Below are 22,405 nucleotides of genomic sequence, written 5' to 3'. Positions count from 1 at the left end.
TTTTTTTTTGTTTGTTTGTTTTTTTGAGACAGGGTTTCTCTGTATAGCCCTGGCTGTCCTGGAACTCACTTTGTAGACCAGGCTGTCCTCAAACTCAGAAATTCACCTGCCTTTTTGTCTTTTTTCGAGACAAGGTTTCTCTGTGTAGTCCTGGCTGTCCTGGAACTCACCCTGTAGACATGGCTGGCCTCCAACTCAGAAATTCGCCTGCCTCTGCCTCCTGAGTGCTGGGTTTAAAGGCATGTGCCACCACGCCCAGTGGTTTTCTACTTTCTAAAACTTTTAATAAGTAATATTCCTTACTATATTTCAAATTTCAAAGACTCCTACAAGTGTGAATTTTTTTTCCTTTTCACATTATATGGGGTTTCATTTTGTTGTTGTTATGCTATGTATGTTTGTTTGTTTATTTGTTTGTGTGTGTGACATAGGGTCTCACTTTGTAGACCAGACTAGGCTGGCCTCAAACTCCTAAGAAACTTGCTTGCCTTTGTCTGGAGTGCTGGGATTAAGACATTCCATACTGAACTTGGTCTGGTTTTTGTTTTTTATTCTTTGTTTGTTGTTTTGTTTTGAGACAGGGTCTCATGTAGCCCAAACCTGGCTTTGAACTTGCTCTGTAGCCAAAGACAACCTTGAACTTCTGACTCTGCTGTTTCCATTTTACAAGTGCTATGTTTATAGGTATATCACAGCACACCTGGTTAGGGTCTGTCTGTCTGTCTGTCTGTCTGTCTGTCTTCTTCTTCCTCCTTCTTTTCCTCCTTTCTCCTCCCTCCTCCTCCTTCCCCACTCTTCCTCCCCCTCTCCTCCACCTTAATTCGTTTCCACTTTTGAAGAAGGTTCACATTCTGTAGCTCAAGCTGACCTTGAGTTCTTATCAATTCTCCTACCTCAGCTGCTGCTTACTCAGAATATAGACAAAGCCTCCACACCCTACTCATTCCGGGTTTTGGTTTGTTTTTTTTTTAATGTAGGATTGGGCCTGGGAGATGACTAAGACTTCCACAAAAGGATGAGGACCCCAGTTCAGATCTCCAGAGTCCACATAAAAGCTGGATGGATATGGTAGCCACCTGTAACCTGCCTCAGAAGGCTAGAGACAGGATCCCCAGAGCAGAGCCCAGCAAGACTAGCCATATCACCAGGTCTAGATTTCATTGAGAAACCTGACCTTACTGAGCAAGGTAAAAGAGCCCTAACATCAACCCCAGGCCTTCATGTGCATGCTTATACACACATGTACTCCTTGACCCCTGGACACATGTGTATACACAAGTGCACCAAATGCAAACACATTAAGAGAAAAGTTACAGGTAGGACTGGGAGACTGGTTTTAAGAGCATGAGGCATGTGGTAGCTCACACCTTTAGTCTCAGTATTCCAGCGGTAGAAGGATCTCTGTGAGTTCAAAGCCAGCCTGGTCTACAGAGCAAGTTCTAGAACATCCAGGCCCACACAGAGAAACCTTGTCTCAAAGAGAGTAAAAACAAATCAAAGAGAGGTAAGAAAGAAAAGAAAAACATTATACTGTTGAGGTCCTAAAATAGGAAAACAGGTTTCCATATAGGAAACACGCTCTCCTGTGTAGAAATAAAGCAAATATGAAAGCTGTTCTAGGCTCAGCTGGTGGGGTGCTTGTTAGCATGTAGGAAACCCTGGGTTCAAACACTAGCTACTGCTTAAAACTGGGCATGGTGGTATATATTCCCAACTTTCAGGAGGATCAAAGTTCATTTGTTCCTCAAGTACATAGCAAGCTTGACGCCTGCCTAGGACACTTGACACCCTGTCTCAAAAAACGCCTCTGCATATTAGCAGGATTTTGATGTAAATCTAAGTCTGTGTGGCACTTAGTCTATTTCTGAGATTTTCACCCTGTGTATTTTCTGTCTGTTGAAATTACAGTTTTTCAACTCTGCCAAAGCTGGGAGAAATCACTAAGCTGTGAACGAGTTTGAAGACATCGTGACATCTAGTACTGCTTACTGGGTGCCAACACGGTGATAGATCCATCATTCATGTGCTCAGAGAGAAAGCCGCAGGATCAGTTCTCTAAATGGAAACTCTAGTTCTATGGTTGATAAGCTACTATCATTTTGTTAGACGTTTTCATCATTGTGACAAAAATACCCGAGAAACAACTAAAGAGGAAAATTCAATTTTGATTTTGTTTCCAGTCCACTGTATCTGGGAAGGTGTGGTGGGACAGTGCTCTTCCTTCATGGCCTCCAGGAAGCCGAAGGAGAAATGGCTTCTTTCCTCTTCTCCTTTATTCCTCTGGCCCACAGACACTGGGTGGAGCCATCCACACACTGGGTGGAGCCATCCACGTTGAAGGCGGGTCCTCTTCCACACGTAGGAGCTGGTGCTCCTCTGGAAGTGTCCTCACAAAGGAGTGCCTTACTAATCCAAGTACGTCGAATGTCACCAAGTAGTGTCTAGAGAAGTAGTTCAGTCGGCCATGTGTTTTCAGAGCACGCGCAAGGCTCTGGAAGCCATCTTTAGTCGTAAGTAAGCATCAGCCAGGCTTGGTAATACAGCGCCTATAATTCCAGGTCCTCAGAGTTAGAGGGAGGAGAGATGGTCCAGTGGTTAAGAGCACTGGCTACTCTTCCAGAGGACCCAGGTTTGATTCCCAGCAAAGCGTGCCATGGTAGCTCACAACCATCTGTAACTTCAATCTTAGGGACCCAGTGTCCTTTTCTGACCTCCGTGGGCACTAGGCATGCACATGGCCTACAAATATACATGCAGGCAAAACATTCATAACAAAATAAATTAAAACGCTTTAAAAAATATTCAAGAGCCGGGTGTGGTGGCGCACGCCTTTGATCCCAGCACTCGGGAGGCAGAGGCAGGTGGATTTCTGAGTTCGAGGCCAGCCTGGTCTACAAAGTGAGCTCCAGGACAGCCAGGGCTATACAGAGAAACCCTATCTCAAAAAAACCAAAAAAAAAAAAAAAAAATTCAAGGTTATCCTTGGCTCCATAGCAAGTCCTCAGAACTTGTGACACTTCCTTCTGTCTCACGCCCCTGAGTGCAGGAGTGATAATGCATGTACCTGCACACCACCAGGGATGGCTGTAGGAACTCCACTTTGGTTTCCCTTCTCCTTTGGTCCTCTTGGGGTACTTCAGTGCCTCTCCCAAACTAGATGTGTTCTGCCTCTGAGCTGTATCTCTAGCCCTTCTAAAATGATTTTCTCTGACAGGATCTCACAAAGCCTGGCCTGACATTTAGAACCTCCTTGCCTCATTTCCTGAGGACCTTGGATTACAGAACTAAACCACAGATTCATCCACAAGAGTCTGATCTGTAAAAAAGAATGAGAGTGGGGGCTAGAGAGTTGCTCAGTGGAGCACTGGGTGATGTTGCAGAGGACTCGGGTTCAGTTCCCAGCCCCCACGTGACAGCCCCTCACAAATGTCTGTAACTCCAGTTCCAGCAGATCTGATACCTTCTTCTGAGCCTCCAAGGATATCAGATACTCATGTGGTACACATCCATACATGCAGGCAAAACACCTATGCACATAAAATTTAAAACAAGCTTCAGAGAATGAAAGTGGACACTGAGAAAATCCTGTGGCTATAGAAAAAAAAAGTTTAGTTTATTCTATGTGCTCTCTCTGCATGTATGTGTACATGCCTAATGCCCTCTGAGTTCAGAAGACCATACTGGTTCCTAGAACATACTGGAGTTGTGTGACAGTTGTAAGCTGTCATATGGGTAATGGGGATTGAACTGGGTCCTCTGCAACAACAGCAAGGGCCGAGCCATCTCTCTAGTCCCAGGGTGATTTCTAATACGACCACTGTAAAGGTCAGTACTAAAATAGAAAGCCTTAAACGACTTCCTTGTGTGTGTGCAGAGGCACACTACATAGTCCAGGCTGTCTTTGAACTCTTTTGAAAAAGACTGATTTCTTATATTTTTCTCTCCTATATTTGTGAACTTCTATCTATTGGCTTCAGGTATCCAGGCCTGCACAGCCAGACCCGTTACCTGCTGCTAGCCTCTACTGTTTGTGAGAGCGGATCTCCCGTGCTCTAGGCTGGCATTGGGTCCTCCTGGTCCTTGTCTCCCACTGCCCACCCCCACCCCTGTCTGCACACAGTGCTTTACACCAGGTACCCTGTTTCTAGTCAGTTGAAACGAGGGGGGAACTTGACTTTTAAAACTGCTCATATGTAGTCTCCCCTCCCCCAGCCTGAAACCTGCTTGCTCAGGGGTGGAGCTTCCTGCTCATTCGTTCTGCCACGCCCACTGCTGGAACCTGCGGAGCCACACACGTGCTCAACTTTCTACTGGACCAGAGATTATTCGGCGGGAATCGGGTCCCCTCCCCCTTCCTTCATAACTAGTGTCGCAACAATAAAATTTGAACTTTGATCAGAATGAATTTGTCTTAGCTCCATTTCTTCTTTCGCCCCGTCTAGATTCCTCTCTTACAGCTCGAGTAGCCATATCAGTCGAACCGTTCACGTTGCGAGCTGCTGGCGGCCGCAACACTCATAGGAAGGTTACTTTATCTACTCCAATGATCCTGAGATTAAGCTACTGAAAGCGGCTTTTCTATATTTTAAGTTATGATTTATTACATCTTACTGTTTGCCACCAATATTTACCACAGTGCTTTTTCAGAGTCAGATCTTCAATAAACATTTACTTAATGAATAAGTGAATAAAAAATAAAAATGCATTATAGCCAAGAGTATGCTGAGAACATTTATTTGTTTTTAAGTGATTTTCTTTTGAGATAGGATCTTACTATGCTGCCTAGTGTGACTTGGAGATCTTCAGCTTACGTGAACCTTTTGTGCTGGCTTCCCGGGTCAATGCAGCCACCTGCACACATGACTGCACCTGGCTTAGATTGTTAACTTTCTGTATGTGGCTTTAAAGATGTAATTCCCAGGCAGAGATGCGTGTAGGGGTTTATAAACCACTCTTTATACAGCAGAGCAGCACAGTGGGGTGGATGAGAATCATTGCTTTTACAGCTGGGTAAAAATCTGTGCCACTGACAAACATGAAAGAGGGGGACAGACAGATGGGTCGACAGTTTTCACTGTTGCTGGAGGACAGAATTGAAACCAGTGTCCTGCCAGGGGGGAATGAGTGACATTTGCTTTTATTAAGGATTTAGACAAGTGTACACATACAGTTTTTTTAAAAGCACCAGGCATGGTCATGATTAATATACAGGATCGTAGTACTTGGCTGGCTGAGTCAAGAGGATTACTGTGAATTTGAGGCCATCGGGAGTTCTAGTGTAATCTGGACTAGAGTGAAAACCTGTCTTCAAACAAAACACAATCAACAAGGTAGAGGTGCCCAGCAGAGCGTTTGCCTTGTATGTATGAAGCCCAGAGTCCGGTTCCCAGCACCACATGCATGGGGTATAACAGCACATGCCTGGGATCCCAGCACTTGGGAGGTGGAAACAGATGGCAGAAGGTCATCCCTACAGAGACCCTATTTAAAGAAAAACAAGCAAAAGAGCGTGGAGCTTATTCTCAGTGTAGAGTACTTACTACCATGTAGGAATGAATCCCTAGTTTAATCTACAGAACCAAAAGAATCACTTTCTAAGCAGGGCATGATGACACAGTGCAAGCCTGAGCTTAAGCAGAACAAAACAGCTTTATGCCAGAGTGGTCAGTTGTCTCATTAGTCCAAATATGTTCATGTGGGAAGCAGAGTAGTGCCTCTCAAGGGTGTCATGTTTGGCTGGACCTGTGAACAGGCTTGCAGAGCAAAAGACATTTTGTACATGTTAATACATTAAGTTTCTTAAAATGGGGACGATGACCCTGCATTATCCAAGTGGGCCTAACAGAACCAGAGACCTTAGAGCAAGCCATCTAGATCAGAGTCAGAAAGAGACCAGAGAATCTAGTCAAGCCGGGCGTGGTGGCGCGCATGCCTTTAATCCCAGCACTTGGGAGGCAGAGGCAGGTGGATTTCTGAGTTTGAGGCCAGCCTGGTCTACAAAGTGAGTTCCAGGACAGCCAGGGCTATAGAGAGAAACCCTGTCTCCAAAAAAAAAAAAAAAAAAAAAAAAAAAAAAAAAAAAAAAAGAGAGAGAGAGAGAGAGAATCTAGTCACGATGAAGACAGGAGAAAGGCTGGGGTTATCCCGGCTGTCTCCGGGTACAGTGGGGCCTTCCTAAGATTCTCTGTTATTGTTTGCGTGTTTTGAGATGGAGGCTAACTATGTGGTCTGTCTGGCTAGGACTAGCTGTTGTGTTGACTAGAATAGCCTCCCACCAAATGCCAGCATAAACCGTGTGTGCTGTAGTAGAGTATGCACGGTGGCTGGTGGTCACCACACCTCTTACTGATGGCGTCATTTTAGCCAAGTAAATACTATTTTGGAGCTTTGTTTCCAGAATGACAAGACAATACACTTTGTGTTGGCTTAGGCCATTAATTAAACTTGTGATAATTTAAGGTAGGTGTAGAGACATGTACTTGTAACCTCAGCATTTGGGAGGCTGACAACAGACTGAGCATCAGAGGCAAGTCTCCACGACAAAGCAGAACGCACATAATTAGCACATAGAAGAAAGGACCATATAGTGATGTCATATAAGAAAAGAGACATATTGTAGAGAAACAGAACCTTTGCATAGACACAAATATCTCCCTCAAAAAACTTAATTATGCAAGAACCCCAAGATTAAATACAAAATGTAGTTAGTAGTAAAGTATAAAGCCCTGAGCAGGAGAGATGGCTTAGCAATTAAGAGCACTGACTGCTCTTCCAGAGGTCCTGAGTTCAATTCCCAGCACCCACATGGTAGCTCATGACCATCTGTAATGGGATCCGATGCCCACTTCTGGTGTGTCTGAAGACAGCTATAGTGTACTCATATACATAAAATAAATATTGTTGGGTAGTGGTGGTGCATGCCTTTAATCCCAGCACTTGGGAGGCAGAGGCAGGCAGATTTCTGAGTTTGTGGCCAGCCTGGTCAGAGTGAGTTCCAGGACAGCCAGGGCTATACAGAGAAACCTTGTCTTGAAATAAATAAATAAATAAATAAAATGTGTAAAGTCCTAAGCAAAGCCCCTTTTCTTCAGAATGACCACTGTAACTATACAGAAGTTCACCAAGATGTGTAGTTTGGAACTGGGCTTAAGTGGCTTCTTCTTACCAGCTCAGTGATGTTTTTGTGACTTACTCAGAATAAAGTGATTTTGCTTAATGTGCGTGTTTGCCTGAATGGATATTATATGTGTGCCCAAGGATGTCAGAAGAGGGTGTCAGATCCAATGGACTTGGGATTACAGATGGTTGTGAGCCACCCATCATCCTTATACAGGGCAACCAGAATTTTACCAACCTTGCTAGTGATGATAACACTGACCACTAGTTAAAATGCTGCTTTCTCCACTACAAACTTGTTTTTTTCCATTTATGATTAATAGGGTTATTTTTGTTGTTGTTTTTCTATTTTTTTCTTTCTTCTTTTCTTTTTTTTTGTTTTCTTAGGTCTTTTTTGTTTGTTTGTTTGTTTTTTTAAATAAAAAAATAAAGCCATGTGGCAGAGACGGCTCAGTGGTTGAGAGCTTGTACTGCTTTTGCGGGGACTCAAGTTCAGTTCCAGCACCAACACTGGGTGGCTCACCACCACCAGTGAAAACAACCATTTTCCCTCCCTCCCTTCCTCTTTCCCCATCTTCTTCCTTTCTTTGAAATAGGGTCTCGCATTGTGGTCTCAGTTTGTACTCTAGGCTGGACTCAGATTTGCAGCAGTCCTTAACTTCAGGCTGCCTTCCAGGCGGTGGGATTACAGGGATGTGCCATATGCCCAACTTTATGCAACATTTCAGACTTGAGTCTAGAAGTAGGGAAAGTGTGAGGTCTGCTTGCAGGAACAGCTGCTGCCTTTGTAGATGGCGGTCATGTGGCAATCCTATGGAAATATCTCCTAGTAGCTTAGAGAAAGGAACGGGCAAGTACCTAACCTGGATGAGAAGGCTGTCCAACCCACAGAGGAACTTTTAGCATTGCACAAGTTACTCATAGTTCTGACCACCAGAAGCTGAGATAAGAAATGGGTGTTGCTTTCAGACAGCAAATCTGTGGTAACTTGTTATGGAGGTGACAGAAAATGATATACTTATTAATAATACATTGACATCACCTACAGGTCATTACATCTGAGATTCTTGCAAAAAATATACCAACCTTCATCTAATCATGAAAACAAACAAACAAAAAACACTGGAAAAACACCAAAGTACCAATTCTATCAAATTAAGAGCAGTATTCTTCCGGAGTGCTGAGGTCAGGAAAGACAGGAAGGACTGAGTCGCTGGGAAGGAAAGAGTGTGAAACTGAGGAGCTCTGAGGATAGACAGCTAACAAAACACAGGAACACACCAGTTATATCTTGTGTGTGTGTTTGTGTGTGTACACCGTGGCACACAAGTGGAGGTCAGATGACAATTTTCAGGAGGAGTTGGTTTTCTTTTTGCCATGTGGCTTGGTAGCAGGTGTCTTTACCTGCTGAGCTATCTTGCTGGTCCTTCCAGATGTTAAGATGAAAAGTATTTACAGGGACTGGAGAGATGGCTCAGTGGTTCAGAGTACCTGCTGCACTTGCAGAGGCCTCATTCAGTACCAGGACCTACACAGGGCAGCTCCCAATCTCCTGTAACTCCAGGTCCAGGGGATTCTGACCCTTGAGGGCACCAGCATTCACCTGCACATACTCACTATCTGTAATTGAAAAGAAAGCATTTCTTTGTTGTATTTTTGTAGCCCCGGCTAGCCTGGAAGTCACTAAGTAGACCAGGCTGGCCTCAAACTCATAGAGATCCACCTGCCTCTGCCTCTGCCTCTGAGCTGCGATTAAAAGTGCATGCCACACCGGGGAAGCAGAGGCAAGAGGCATGGGTTTCAGGCCAGTGTGGTCTACATAGCAAGTTTGAGGCTACCCAGAGTACATAGTGAGACGCGTCTCAAAAAAAAAAAAAGTATATGCCATGAGACCCAGTAAAAGATTTTCCTTCTTAAAACAAAAGTGTTTGTAGTGTGCTGACATACTCTTAGCCAATAGCTGGTGAGATGGCTCAGTGGGGAAAGACAGAGACCTCGTCACCTGAATGGGATTCCTATGTGGTGGGAAAAAAATGACTCCTTAAAGTTACCCTTTGACCTCCACATGCCAAGGACACACACACACACACACACACACACACACACACACACACACACACACAAATAAAATAGAGAGCCAGGTGTGGTGGTGCACGCCTTTAATCCCAGCACTCAGGAGGCAGAGGCAGGTGGATTTCTGAGTTCGAGGCCAGCATGGTCTACAGAGTGAGTTCCAGGACAGCCAGGGCTACACAGAGAAACCCTGTCTCAAAAAACAAAAAACAAAAAAAACAAAAAAAAAAAAGAGTACCTGTTAATGAGAATAATCCAAAAGTGAAAATTAGGGCAATTAATACATTTGCAAGGCAATTTTAAAAAAAGCGTTACTAGTCCATTATGGGTAGGAGACGTAACAGTGTCATCATCACTGTGCTCCCCCCCCCCCCCCTTAGAGCCTCTGGAACTAGGGTTACAGACTGAGCCTCTGCGTGGTCCTGGGAACTGAATCTAGGCCCTTAACCACTGAGCCATCTCTCCAGTCCCAGCGCTAGATGACTGCTTCTTGCTTTATTTCAAGATAGTGTGTCTGTATATATTGTATAAGAAACGTATCCATGCTCTTTATCCTTGCTTCCTGACACAAAGCCTCTCTGGTCCACATAACTTCCAGATGACAGATGTGTGTGCCTCCTGTGCTGATATTTGGCCATTGTCCCTGGTCCACAGACTTCTGAAAGCTCTTGGAATTCCCGGGTCAAAAGAGTATCTTTCTAATGAGTGACTCTTGACCTGCCCCAAACAACTTAGGAATAACTGGAGACCAGACACACCAAACCTGGATCAGAGGCCTGGAAGCTTTGCTTACCCCATGGCCTCGGGGAAGGAAGAGGGGAGGAGATGGAGTTAATAATTAAGCATGTCTACGTGCCTGGCCATCAGTATCCCACATGCCAGGGTATGGAAGCTTCCAGGATGGAGGCCACACACCTGAGCTCAGAGGGTGATGTGTCCAGAGAGGACACCGAAACCCCGTGCCTCTCCAGCACCTCCACAGTGTCCTGGCCATCTTGTTCTTCCATTTGGTTGTTCCAGGGTTAGACTCTGTAATAAACCAGGAGTGTTGCTGTTTGTATAATGAGTTCTAGCTAATCTTTAAACTAGAGGTTGTAGGACAACCTCACTTTGGCCACGTGGGATGTTAGTTGGGGTAGCCTGAGGACCTGATACTAGGAACTAGCACCTGAAGTGAGGGTTGTCTTGTGTGACTGAGCCACTAACCCTGTGGGGTCTGATAATAAGCCCTGGTAACTGGTGTCACAGCGTCAGTTTTGACTGAGCTGTAGGACACTTGGTTATATAACCAGAGAGTTGGGAGAATTGGTTGAAATGAGAAACCCCACACATGTCCAGAATGCTTACATGCGGTTTGCTTTCTCGCTCTTTCTCTCTCTTCCTCTCCCTCCCTCCTCTCTGGGTCTTGTTCTATTGCCCAGACAGACTTCAGACTCTTGGGCTGTAGAGGTCTGTTGCTTCTGTCTCTAGAAAATTTGGGACTACAGACAGACAAGCATGTGTCACTGTGACCAACAGTATTAGAAATATTGTTTGGGCAAAGAGCTCAGCAAATGGAATGATAAATACACAAATTGTTCCTCCCTGCTTAAAAGAATCATTCACTTTTCCTTATTGCTCTGGTTGAAGACCCAGTTTCGTTTCCAGCACCCACACCTTGCCTTACAACTACTCTAACTGCAGCCTCAGGAGCCAGCACCAGCACCTTTTGGCTTCTGAGGGCACTTGCATTTACATACATGTAGATAAAACACTCGGACACATAAAATAAATATGTCTTTAAAGAATCTTAATTTTTCTCATCTCAGCTAAGATATTCTTGAAGCGAAAGAGAATAGTAGCATACTCCTCCAGCAGAAAATGAAGATCCCATGTTGGAATACATATGTACTCTATATATTTATGTATACACACATACATATTTGATCTGAAGAACACAGAAACTTCCTTCTAACAGTAGCAACAAAAAGACAAATGGCCTGTGAGAACAGTTACATGGTGTTTCTTAGAATGGCATCCCACCATTCTACTTTCCTTCTCCCACGCCCAACCCCACATAGTTTGAAACAGTCTCTGTGTGTGTGTGTGTGTGTGTGTGTCTGACGATGACCTTGAACTTTGGATCTTGCCTTTAGCGGCTGGGATTATAGGTACAGACTGCTACACTCTGTTTATACAGTGCTGGGGCTTTATGCACGCTAGGCAAACACACTACCAAGAGAACTACATCCTCAGCCCTTCTTACTTTGACACGGAGTTACACTATGTTGGCCAAGCTGGTCTTGAACTTCTGAACTCACAGTATTAGCCTGCCTCAGCCTCTTTCATACTGGGATATGAGTGTGCACCGTTATGGCTGCCATGAATTGTTTTCTTAGTTTATCTCAGGGGTCGACACACTTACTTGTGATAACTTACCTGACCACTAGTAACTACTGTTGTATAAAGCACTCAGATTTATTGCTCTTAAATTTTGTTTATATTTTATGAGTATAGGTGTTTTTCATACATGTATGTCTGTATACTGCATGCTTGCCTGGTGTCCACAGTGGTCAGAAAAGCGTGTTGGATCCTTTGGAACTGGAGTTATAGACGGTTGTTAGACACTATGTGAGTGCTTGGATTCCTTTGGTGTGCTCTTAATGCTGGGCTAGCTCTCCAATCCTGTTCTTGGGCACAGTGGTACTTCCCTCTGGGTTCAGTGTTAGTCAAGTTAAGTTGGGTTACTGTGATTTGCAGCCTGCATGGGGTACACAGTATCAGGCTACCCAGAGCCATATAATGTGATAATCTTCTCTCAAAACCAGAAACAAATAAATACATTTTAAGAAACAGTTCTCCCTACCTCCTCAATACAGACACAGTGGCTACTATTTGGCTCCAGGCTGGTCCAACGGCCTTCTCTGAGGTTGATGTTAACATCGTCCTGGGCAGGGCAACAGGAAGCACCTGTGTGTCCTACCACAAACGGAGGTGACCCATTGTTGCGACATGACATTTGAAGGATAAATTCTGTTGGTAGTAAATTACATAACTGCCCCTCATACATTTAGAACAGACACACAACTCCTGTGGACACAGAGATGGTTCGTGACTGTGGGAAGATCGACTTTTATTTAATCAGTTGAAAGGTTGGGTCCCCATCATGTGTTGTCATCTGCCACCCCCAAACACCCAATGATTTAAAGGAAACTTGTATAACGAAAGACAGGCTTATAAAATTTTTGTTATGGTATAGAGCCATCTATAGTGACAACAAAACTTGGGGAAAAAAAAAGTTACCCTTTAAATCCACTTGCGTCAATATTTAAAATAAGGTATTTTGACTGGGACTTGCTGGGGAGATAGGGTCCTATCATCAATCAGTTCTGCATGAACTGGCTATGTTGGTTCATGCCTGAAATGCCAGGAGTCTATACATGGAGGCAAAAGGACCAAAAGTTCAAGGCTAACCTTGGCTACAGAGTTCTAGGCCATCATGGGCTATATGAGCCTGTCTCCAAATAAAGCAAAAAACATAAACAAAACACCCCTGACACTTTTCGTTTCTCCTTCTCTCTCTCCAGCACTTCCTTCTTTCTTACACATCTCTCTCTAGATCCACACATTCTTTTTGACTCATGGGTAAACAATGTTTAGAATCTTCTTTCTAGGCTGGAGAGATGGGTCAGAGGTTAAGAGCACTGACTACTCTTCCAGAGGTCCTGAGTTCAATTCCCAGCAACCACATGGTGGCTCACAACCATGTGTAACAGGATCTGATGCCCTCTTCTGGTGTGTCTGAAGACAGAAATGGTGTACTCATTTAAATAAAAATCTTGAAAAAAAAAAAAGAATCTTCTTTTATGGACTTTAGTATCAACTCAGCTGTGTTTAGACTTCCTTTGAAGTGCCAAATACCAGAAAGAAACTACTGAAAGGGTGGGCAGATTTATTTTGGCTCACTGTGTCAGAGGTTTCTAGGTCATGGTGAGACAGAGCATCATGGCAGATGAGTATACAGGAGTAAAGCTGCTCACCTCCAGGCAACCAGGAAGCAGGAACCTAGAAGCACTGCTGGGAACAAGATACATTTCTCAAAGGCACACATCAGTGGCCCACTTCTTCCAACCAGAACTCAACAATGCCATCAGACGATCAACTATCAGTGGATCAATCCATCTACAAATCCTGAAGCCTTATCATCTAATCACTTCCTACAAGGTCATCAGTGGGCAAAAAAGGCCAGTGTAAGATAGGGTGTGGCATTTCACAGTTAAACTACAACACACAACACCTATTTATTTTGATTTTCCACAAGAAAAAAAAACTTTGCATTGCATCTCCCGCCCCCATGATTCCATGCATCTTGTCAGCTCCTTCATGTCTATTTTACAGGGTGATCTTAATATAATAGCATGGTCACACTACATTTTGACGAGATGTTCTAGGTGGGACATATCCTGATTAGCCAACAAGTTCCCATGGATGTATTTAGTGCTGCCAGCAACTGTGTGTGTGTGTGTGTGTGTGTGTGTATCTATCTATCTCATGTGTGGTGATGCCACACATTTTATCAACATAGCAGCAGTGTTTCCTGTCACTGTTTTTGATCTAGTCCAGAAGCACATGCAGACACACTATATTAAGCCTTTTTTAAACTAGGGCTGGGGACCAAACTCTAGGCCTTGGGTATGCTGGGCAACGCTCTGCCCTGTCACCTTAAGTCAGAAATGGAGGCACAACAAGAGGCAGTAGAGTAGCAGGCAAACAGAAGGCTCTGGCCTCATCACTTTCCTATTCTGATTAGAGAATTATTCGTTATCGTGTGGCAGCGGCCTGAGTTCCACGGTGCATGCACATGTGAGGGTCAGAGGGCTGCTTGGTGCAGTCAGACCTCTCCTATCACCTTTATCTGGGGGCCAGGGATTGAACCAGGTTGCCAGGGTAGTGCAGCAAGTGAGCCACTGCACTGTTCCTCCTTCTGGTTCTAAGTCTAAAATAAAGCCAGACATGATGGCTAATGAATGCCTGTAATCCTAACACTTGGGAGTCTGGGACTGAAGGACTGCCACAGTTTCCAGGCCAGTCTGGTTTACAGTGTTAATTCCAGACTAGTCTGAGGCCTTGTCTCTCTTACTAGAACAAAACAAACAGAATAAAACAAAGCACAAATATCTATTATATCATGTGACACCTAGGAGCAGCACTACATACAGAGTAAGGGGGACGATCTGATCTGAGTCACTGGGGTTCCCCTTTCTTCTGTGCTATGGTGGTTTCGGTCTTTGACAGTCTTCTCTTCTGAGCTATGATCATAGTTAATCTTCATTTTATCTGTAAGAGTCGATTTACCCCATTTCCCCTTACTGCTGAACTCTGGCTATCTATCACAATGGTGCGATGGGGCCTCTGGAGCACACAAGTCTAAACTTATTAGTGGCTGTGTTCCACAACATCTCTAAATTACTTGTCTGGAACCTGGAATTTATTTTCCCATGGAAATAGTGGTTACATTCCCAGTGGGTCTACAAAAGCTTGTTTAGCCAGAAATGTCACAGAAATGAACAGTGTCACCTTTCTGCTAACCCCTGCTTATTATCCTGAGGTCTCCATGGATTTCTCTCCTTACTACAATATTTAACTAATCTAACCATAACTTTGGGGACACTTTTTTTTTCTTGTTATAAATTACAGAAAAGATTGACTATTAATGCTAATTCTACCTAAATTCAATCTTTAATCTTACTTTGAAGCTTTAATTAAACAAAACAAAACAACCCACCCAATTATCACTTAAGATGTGACTTCTGTTGGAGAGTTATTTTCTTAACATCAGGAGGAATAATGTTCCCTGATATGTGTGACATTGTCATTCTCTGCCTGTAGCCTGAAAGGGGCCTCCTCCAGCACAGCCACTGACCATCTAGTTCTGGAAGGGCTCCTGCTGGGCTTTGAGGAGACTTAAGACAGACAAACCAGCAGCCCTCTCAGCAACTCTCAGACAGACTCCCTTCTTATTTAGCATAAGATCAGGTAACAGTTCTCAGGTCTGAGTAGTCGTGGATAAGTTAGAATTCAGATTGCCTATATTTGACTACATTTGAATCAGAGATACCTACCTACCTACCTACTTCCCTACCTCCTACCTACCTATCTAGAGTGAGCACTCCTGAATATAAACCAGGCTAGCCTTGAACTTGAAGAGATCCGTCTCCCTCCATCTACTCAGTTGTTGGGATTAAAGATGTGTGCCACCATGCCTACCTTAAACTTGTGTATTTTTTTTACAGAAATTTCACACTGAAATAATCTAAAGCGATCACATGCCTGCTTCATTCGGTGCTTACCTCAGGAACAGTTTCTTTCAAGACCCAGTAACCACAATAAAACCCAAATCTTTGAAACACTATAAATGGCCATTTCTAAAACAGTAAGGTTTAGACTGAAAGTGTCTATGGTCATGTTAATGTAGAATTTAGGCACACACCTACCTGCCATCTTCCGGGCTTTTGAGGTCAGCTGTCTAGGCTGGGTGGGGTACAGTGGAGATTGATAGGCACAGCCCCTTACCTCCAGTCATGGTGGGGAGATTACCACATAGAGCCAGAACATACATGGACTTCAGGTCTGTGCGGTGCACCATAGCAGCCAGCACGGGGCTTGGCACATATGCTGCCTAGCCTCTGCAGTAACTGCAACTCTGTGCTTGGACGATACCCATTCATCCATTCAACCAAGGTCTCTGGAACTGTCCATCCTCCTGCTTCAGCCTCCTATGACTGAGAGCACAGGCATTAGCTACCATGGTCTGTTTGGTATGGAGTCTTGCTTTTAGAAGTGTTGGAATATGCTGAATATGGTACCTCACAATGGAAGGGGGAGAGGGGAGTCCAGACCACACATCTGGTCAACCTGTGTGTCTAGAAGTAAAAAGACAGAGCTATGGTGTTATACATCTATGACCCTAGCACTTCAAAGGTAGAGAAAAGAGGACCAGCTAAATATAGGTTGAGGCTAGCCTAGGGTTCTTGAGACACCATCTCAGGAAAGAAAACACAAACAACCCCCAAAACAAGTTCCTGCAAGACAAAAATCTTAGTAACCCTGAATAACAATTTCTATTGTCAGTGCTTTCTTTCTTTCTTTAAAGAAAAAAAAATGGTGATTTTGTCAGCAACTATTTGCCAAGAATGGCTCTTTTACTTATTGACAGATTCTAATACATTAATCACACATGAATCTTTTACTTTAAATCTACAATGTCTAAATAAGATTTTTTTTAAAATTAATTTTTTAGCTAGCATACAAAATAATGGGTATTGTTACATTTCCATACATATACACCACTGTTTAAAAGAGACCTTTTAAGGACAGAATATAGTTGTCATTTTCTTAATAACGTCACTATAATTTTCACAATGAAGTACTCTGTTGTTTTTTTTTTTTTTTTTTTTTTTTTTTTTTTTTTTGGTTTTTTGGAGACAGGGTTTTTCTGCAGCCCTGGCTGTCCTGAAACTCACTCTGTAGACCAGGCTGGCCTTGAACTCAGAAATCTGCCTGCCTCTGCCTCCCGAGGGCTGGGATTAAAGGCGTGTGCCACCACACCCAGTGAAGTACTCAGTTTTTACAATACTAAAATCACTAGTAGCAAAAGGTAGAACTAACAAGATGTCATGGTGCATATAACACTTCAGAGGCTATAGAAGAAGGATAAAGGATTTTGAATTCAAGACTATTTTGGGCCTCATAGGGAGTTCAAGGCCAGCCTGGACTCCAGACAAGATGCTTCCTCAAACAAAACAACAAAACAAAACAACAACTTCAAAGGGGTGGGGGGATATAGTGGTATACACCTTTAATTCCAGCACCCAGGAGGTAGAAGCAAGGGGATCTTTGTGAATTCAAGGCCATCCTGGTCTACACAGTGAGTTCCAGACCAGCCAGGGCTACTACATAGTAGGACTGACTCAAGCCAAACCAAACAGAAGAGAGAATAAAATAACACATACATTAAAGTGTCTAGCTGATCAGTGGGCAGCACTCGCCTTTAAGAAGTCCAGGACCTGGAAGGCAGAGATTAAGATGGAGCTCTGAGTTCGAGGCCAACCTGGTCTACAGTCTACAGTGCCAGGACAGCCAGGGCTACACAGAGAAACCTTGTCTCATCCCCTACACTCCCCTCAAAACCCTAAAAAGTATTAACTTTAATGAAATGCAGCTTCAGCTTGTAAAGGGAGGCGATCACCGGCTATATAAAGGAAGGCACACACGAGGAGAGACATGGGGCCACACACATGCTTCTCAGGTCCACTGCGACCTGCAAAGGACGCTTACTCTCTTGTATGACCACTGTGCTTTATGTCCAAGGGGGACAGAACAAATACTGGGCTGAGTGGGTGATGTGACTAATACTGGCACAAAAAGCTATGAGTTCCATGCTAGCCTGAACTACCTACTGAGTCCAGGGCCAGCTTGGGTTAGATAGCAAGATCCTTTCAACAAACCAAACCAAACCAAACCAACAAAAATGTAAATATCTGGGGGCGGGGGAGGGTGTGGGGGACTTTTGGGATAGCATTGGAAATGTAATTGAAGAAAATACCTAATAAATTTTTAAAAATGTAAATATCACACAACCTCACAAGTAAGACTTCCAACGTGAGAGGAACTAGTTAATTTTAATGCCCACAGTTTTTCCCACCAATGAAGGAGGAAAAACTCACAGAAGGTTTTATATTCAAATTTAGATAATAAAGCTCCCCAGACAAATAGTATCTGAATTCATCTTAAAGTTATAACTCGGAGACTGGAGAGATGGTTCAGCAGTTAAGAGCACTGACTGCTCTTCCAAAGGTTCTGAGTTCAAATCCCAGCAGCAACATGGGTAGCTCACAACTATCCCTAATGAGATCTGATGCCCTCTTCTGGGGTGTCTGAAGACAGCTACAATGTACTTAACATATAATAAATAAATATTTTTTAAAAAAAAGTTATAACTCAGAAATAGGCATTTTAAACATCAATTACACCTAAAATGCTTTGCAATGAATTTTAAATGAGCATCCCTAATTCCCTTGCAACATACAAAAAGCCTGGCTAGTTCCTACTTCTCCTAACACCTCCGCCATGGACATGTCAGGCTGCAGCAGCAGCTGGCTGTCTCCATGCCTGGTGCACTTTTTCTTTGATCCTGTTTATGTGCTAAAGTTTGTTCATTAAAAAAAAAAAAAAGAAAGAAAGAAAGGGAGGAGATTCTGGGGCTGGACAAATGGCTCAGTGGTTAAGAGCACTGGCTGATCTTCCAGAGGACCCAGCTCAAGTGCCACATGGCAGCTCACAACTGTCTGTAAGTCCAGTTCTTGGGCATCTAAAACCCTCACACAGCCATACACGCAGGCAAAACACCAATGTACATAAAACAAAAAATCACTTAAAAAAAGTAAACCTATTACATCTTTGCAATGTACAAAGTCGCTCAACAGGCTGACACTACACCGGAAGTTCTGAACATTCCAACACTAGGGAAGAGAAGCCTACCCCTCAATTCTGTGTTCCAAGAAGCAGGCAGCAAAGTATGCAATGTACCAAAGGCCTAGACATTCATCAATCTATGCAAACTAAAAGAAAATAACAGAAATGGAATTCTAGATATAATTCTTAATAAATAATTTTACTTGAAGAAAATCCAAGGCATCTTTCAATCTGTTGCTAGGTTTATAGGAGTCATCTTTCTTCTTGGGCTGATAGATGAACTGGCTTGCTCAGCTGTCCTGAGAGTTTAAATACACACTACTTCTATTTGCACCGTGAAAAATAAACAGCTGTATTATGCCTTTCTGGGCAGTCAATAGGTTTTACTTACATTGCTCTGAGAGAAGACAAAAGCCATCTCTTTACAATTGACTCTCAGCAGCCTCAGTTCCTCAGATACCAAAACCACAAAATCTTACCTCTAATACATGAAACCATAAGTACGAATACATACAACATAAACGAGCATTAAATAAAGACAATACCGTGACCTCTAAGTCTCTCAAGTGCCAATTTACAGACTGGCCACCAGATACAGAACTTGGACCTGCCATAGAGAAAAATCATTATTAGCCTGAAAAAAAGAAAAAAAAATAGAAAAAAAAAAGTAAGCTGCCACTGTCACCCTTATGGAAAAAGTTAACATGGAAAACAATAATATCGTAAAACCTGTGTCTTGTAAAGATTTCTTTCCATCAGAAGGTGCAGAAACATTCCCCACCACGGAGCACACGACCTCCTTTCTGTTTCTTCCCTGCTTTTTCTCAAGTATGGGCTTTTTTCCAGCGATGAGAGGTAGAAATTTGGACTTTATCTGGCTGGAGCCGGTGCACTTCTCCCCTTGGCCCCTCTCTCCTCTGCCTCCAAGATGGTAGGAAAGTTGTCGTTTCGGAGGGCAGAGGAACTGCTCTGTGGTGTTATGTCCTCGCGGTGCCTGTAGTGGTGCTGTAGGAGGCTGCTGCCTCTTCTAGTGCAGGCGGGCAGCCCTGCCTTCTTGGCTGGAGAGTATATTCAGGGATTTCCCCTTAATGATCACCGACCCTGGGAGCACTTTTTAGTTTCCAAAATAAAAATATGATCCTCACCCCTCGTGTTAGACAGGGAAAGACTCTTGCCGAAGCCCAGGGAGGGAGCAGTAGCAGCCGAGCTCCCTAAGTCCACTGCCAGCGCCTCTCTGATCTGTCAGCCTAGGCGAGGGAGGGGGGGTTGAGGGGGAGGAAGGAGGAAAAAAAAATTAAAAAAAAAAAAAAAAAAAAAAGCAGCTGAAAGGTAAGCAGAGGCGGCCCCAGGCCCGGCCCACATCCCCGGGCTCCCGTAGGGCGGCGGGCTGGGCCGCGTAGGCAGGGCGGGCGGCGAGCGCGCTTACGTGAGGCCGGGGATTCGCCGGCCCACGCCAGGCCGCGGGCGGAGAATGAAAGGGTGAGTGGGGCCGGCGCTGGGGTGGCGGGGGATGGGGCACCGGGGGCCTCGGGGACGCCCGCGGGCAGCGTCGGCGGGGGTTCCGGCGGCGGCCTGAGCGCGGCGAGCGGCGCGGCCTGCGCGGGCCGGGCCCCAGGAGTGCTGCGGAAGGGGGGGCGCCCTAGGCCTCGGGCCCCGCGGCGGCCGCGCCCTGCCCCCGCGCCACAGGCCTCCCGCGCCCCTGGGGTCCCCCGGGGCCTCGGGGCGGGCGGGCGGGCTGCATCCTGCGCCGGCCCCAAGCTCTCCCGCGGGACGGAGGGCTGGGCGGCGGGGACCGGGGCGACGGGGCCTCGGAGTGGGGACCGTGCGGCAGCACCCCGTCCCCGGGCATCGCGCAGACGGGGCCCCCCGGATTCCGGTAACTGTTGGGTTTGTTTATCCCCCCCGCTCCACGGCGCTCTGGGCGGCCTGGCCGGGGCGGGGCGGGCGGCCTGGCGGGCGTGGGGTGGAGGGGCGGCGAGGAGTCAGGTGCAGCCGCGGCCCGGAAAGTTTCCTTTTAGGCCCGAATTGGAGGCCGCCTTCTCTCCGGGGAGCCCCGGTCCTAGCGCCCGGGACCCCCGAGGGCTTCGGGGGGCGAGCACTCGGCTGGCTCGAAACTCTTTGCCAGTTCCTGTCCGTTCAAGGTACTCCGCCCCTGCACCCCTCGCCCGCGCCGCGCCCCACCCCGCTCCCCGCGATCCCCGACGGGGCTGCCAACTCCAGCCCATTCCCCAAGAGCTCCAGGGCCCGGGGAGAAGCCGTCTCTTCCGGTTTGGAAAAGTTTTCAAGGGGTTTTTCTTAGCTTTATTAGTTAGTGACTGGGCTTTCGGGGGTGGGGAAGGGAGGAGGTAGATTCAGGTGCTGTTTCTATTGCAAAGTCAGGGTCCATCGGCCTCCCCTCCTCCCCCCTTTTTAAAAAACCCAGCACCCCACCAAGGAGCTGTGGGGGTGCTACTTGTGTCTTTATTACTACCCCCACCTTCTCTCCCGGACTCCTTTGGGTCCTCAGTCTCCCTCTCTGGACAGCTCCGGCAGGAAGGTAGTTAAGAAGAGAGCAGAGAGCAAACTGTCAGGGAGAGGGGCAGGACCAGGCAGGCTTCTGGAGCAGTCCCCTGCCCTCCGTGGTAGGACTTTACCCCTCTTAGTTGGTCACTTGTCCGGTTAGAACCGACTCAGACGCTGAAGCCATGGGGGAGACCTCGGCTGACAGACAGAGCATTCAAAACTGGGAGGAAGGACCTGGAGGGCTGGGCGCCTGGGGAAGTAAGGTCTACCTGCAGCGCAAGGAGCAATGCCCGATTTGTTCTGAGCCTATTTCGGTTTAGGTGATGTCCTTAGGTGTCACTCTAGAATAGAAACCACGGGGGTTTATGGAAGCGTAAAGTTCTCATTGCTCCAGTTTGGGGGTGGTGTTGTCTGTGGAGGAGCCCTGTGAACCGAACATTAGAGTTTGGCTTTGGCCTACCCTGTCAAAGAACTAGATTTTTTTTTTTTTTTTTTTTTTTGGTTCTGTTTTGGTGCCATCAGCTCTGGAACTTTTTTTCTCTTCTTTTTCTTTCGTGGAGTAAATTTAAGTTTCCAAATCAAGAGTTTCTTTCTTTCCAAGGATAGGCTGTTTATCGAGGCTACAACTGACCTCACCTGGGTATTGTTTTATGTTGAAATTGCAATGTGGCCCTGCCACCCCCAGCCCCAGTGTGGGCATGTGTGGAGACTTCATTTGACTTCTTTTATTAGTTCTTTTTTGAAATTTCCATATTTCTCTCAGAGCTTGGGGCTCTGTGTGTGTGTGTGTGTGTGTGTGTGTGTGTGTGTGCAGGTGCTCTTGTGTCCTGCTTGGTTGCAGGTTGGAGGTTGCTGGCAGAGGTGGTCCAGTCTACAGAGTAGTTAGTGAAAAGCTGCCTGACCATCGCAGAGCATCAGGATAATCCATGCTCTGGTCTGCGCTGGCTTCTGTCAGGCATCACACTGAGGCTCCTTACAAGGATTGTAAGGATTCCAAGGACTCTTTGCTTTTGTCTAAAAGAGAGCGCCTTTTTAGATACCCAGTCATTTAGAATTGTGCCTAAGAAAGTCTTGATATTTGAAGATGGTATGGATTTGGTATCAAAATGCAAATTATTTGTACTGGTTGTTTTATCATTATTGATTAATTGAAATTGCTTATTGACTAGGGTGTTTTCATGTATGTGTTTAGCAAAACCCATTATTTCTGTTATCACTGGCCTTTATTCTTAGAGCAAACTGGATAGAAGAAAAATCATTT

At 45.2% G+C, this 22,405-nt stretch overlaps 1 protein-coding gene and 1 long non-coding RNA gene across 8 annotated transcripts in view; one reads left to right on the top strand and one right to left on the bottom strand.

The window, feature by feature from the left end:
- Positions 1 to 19,861, bottom strand: part of Ino80dos (INO80 complex subunit D, opposite strand) — a 43,825-nt gene extending 23,964 nt beyond the window's left edge. The window contains exon 1 of one of the 2 annotated variants that reach the window (NR_045915.1): positions 19,788 to 19,861. This is a non-coding gene — a long non-coding RNA (INO80 complex subunit D, opposite strand). Of the gene's footprint in view, positions 1 to 19,371; positions 19,593 to 19,787 lie in introns of those variants that run through there. The other variant, NR_045914.1, reaches the window with a different exon arrangement.
- A 203-nt stretch (positions 19,862 to 20,064) lies between these two features.
- Positions 20,065 to 22,405, top strand: part of Ino80d (INO80 complex subunit D) — a 66,467-nt gene continuing 64,126 nt past the window's right edge. For 2 of the 6 annotated variants that reach the window (NM_001081436.2, NM_001114609.1), the window contains exon 1: positions 20,065 to 20,121. The gene's annotated coding sequence lies outside the window, so the exon portion shown is untranslated. The other 4 variants (XM_006495946.3, XM_006495947.3, XM_030253691.1 and 1 more) reach the window with 4 other exon arrangements.

The sequence above is a fragment of the Mus musculus genome, chromosome 1 (genome assembly GCF_000001635.26).
Source record: "Mus musculus strain C57BL/6J chromosome 1, GRCm38.p6 C57BL/6J".
Lineage (NCBI taxonomy): Eukaryota > Metazoa > Chordata > Mammalia > Rodentia > Muridae > Mus > Mus musculus.
Note: the sequence above shows the minus strand (reverse complement) of the source record. Positions and strands in the feature narration are given on the sequence as shown.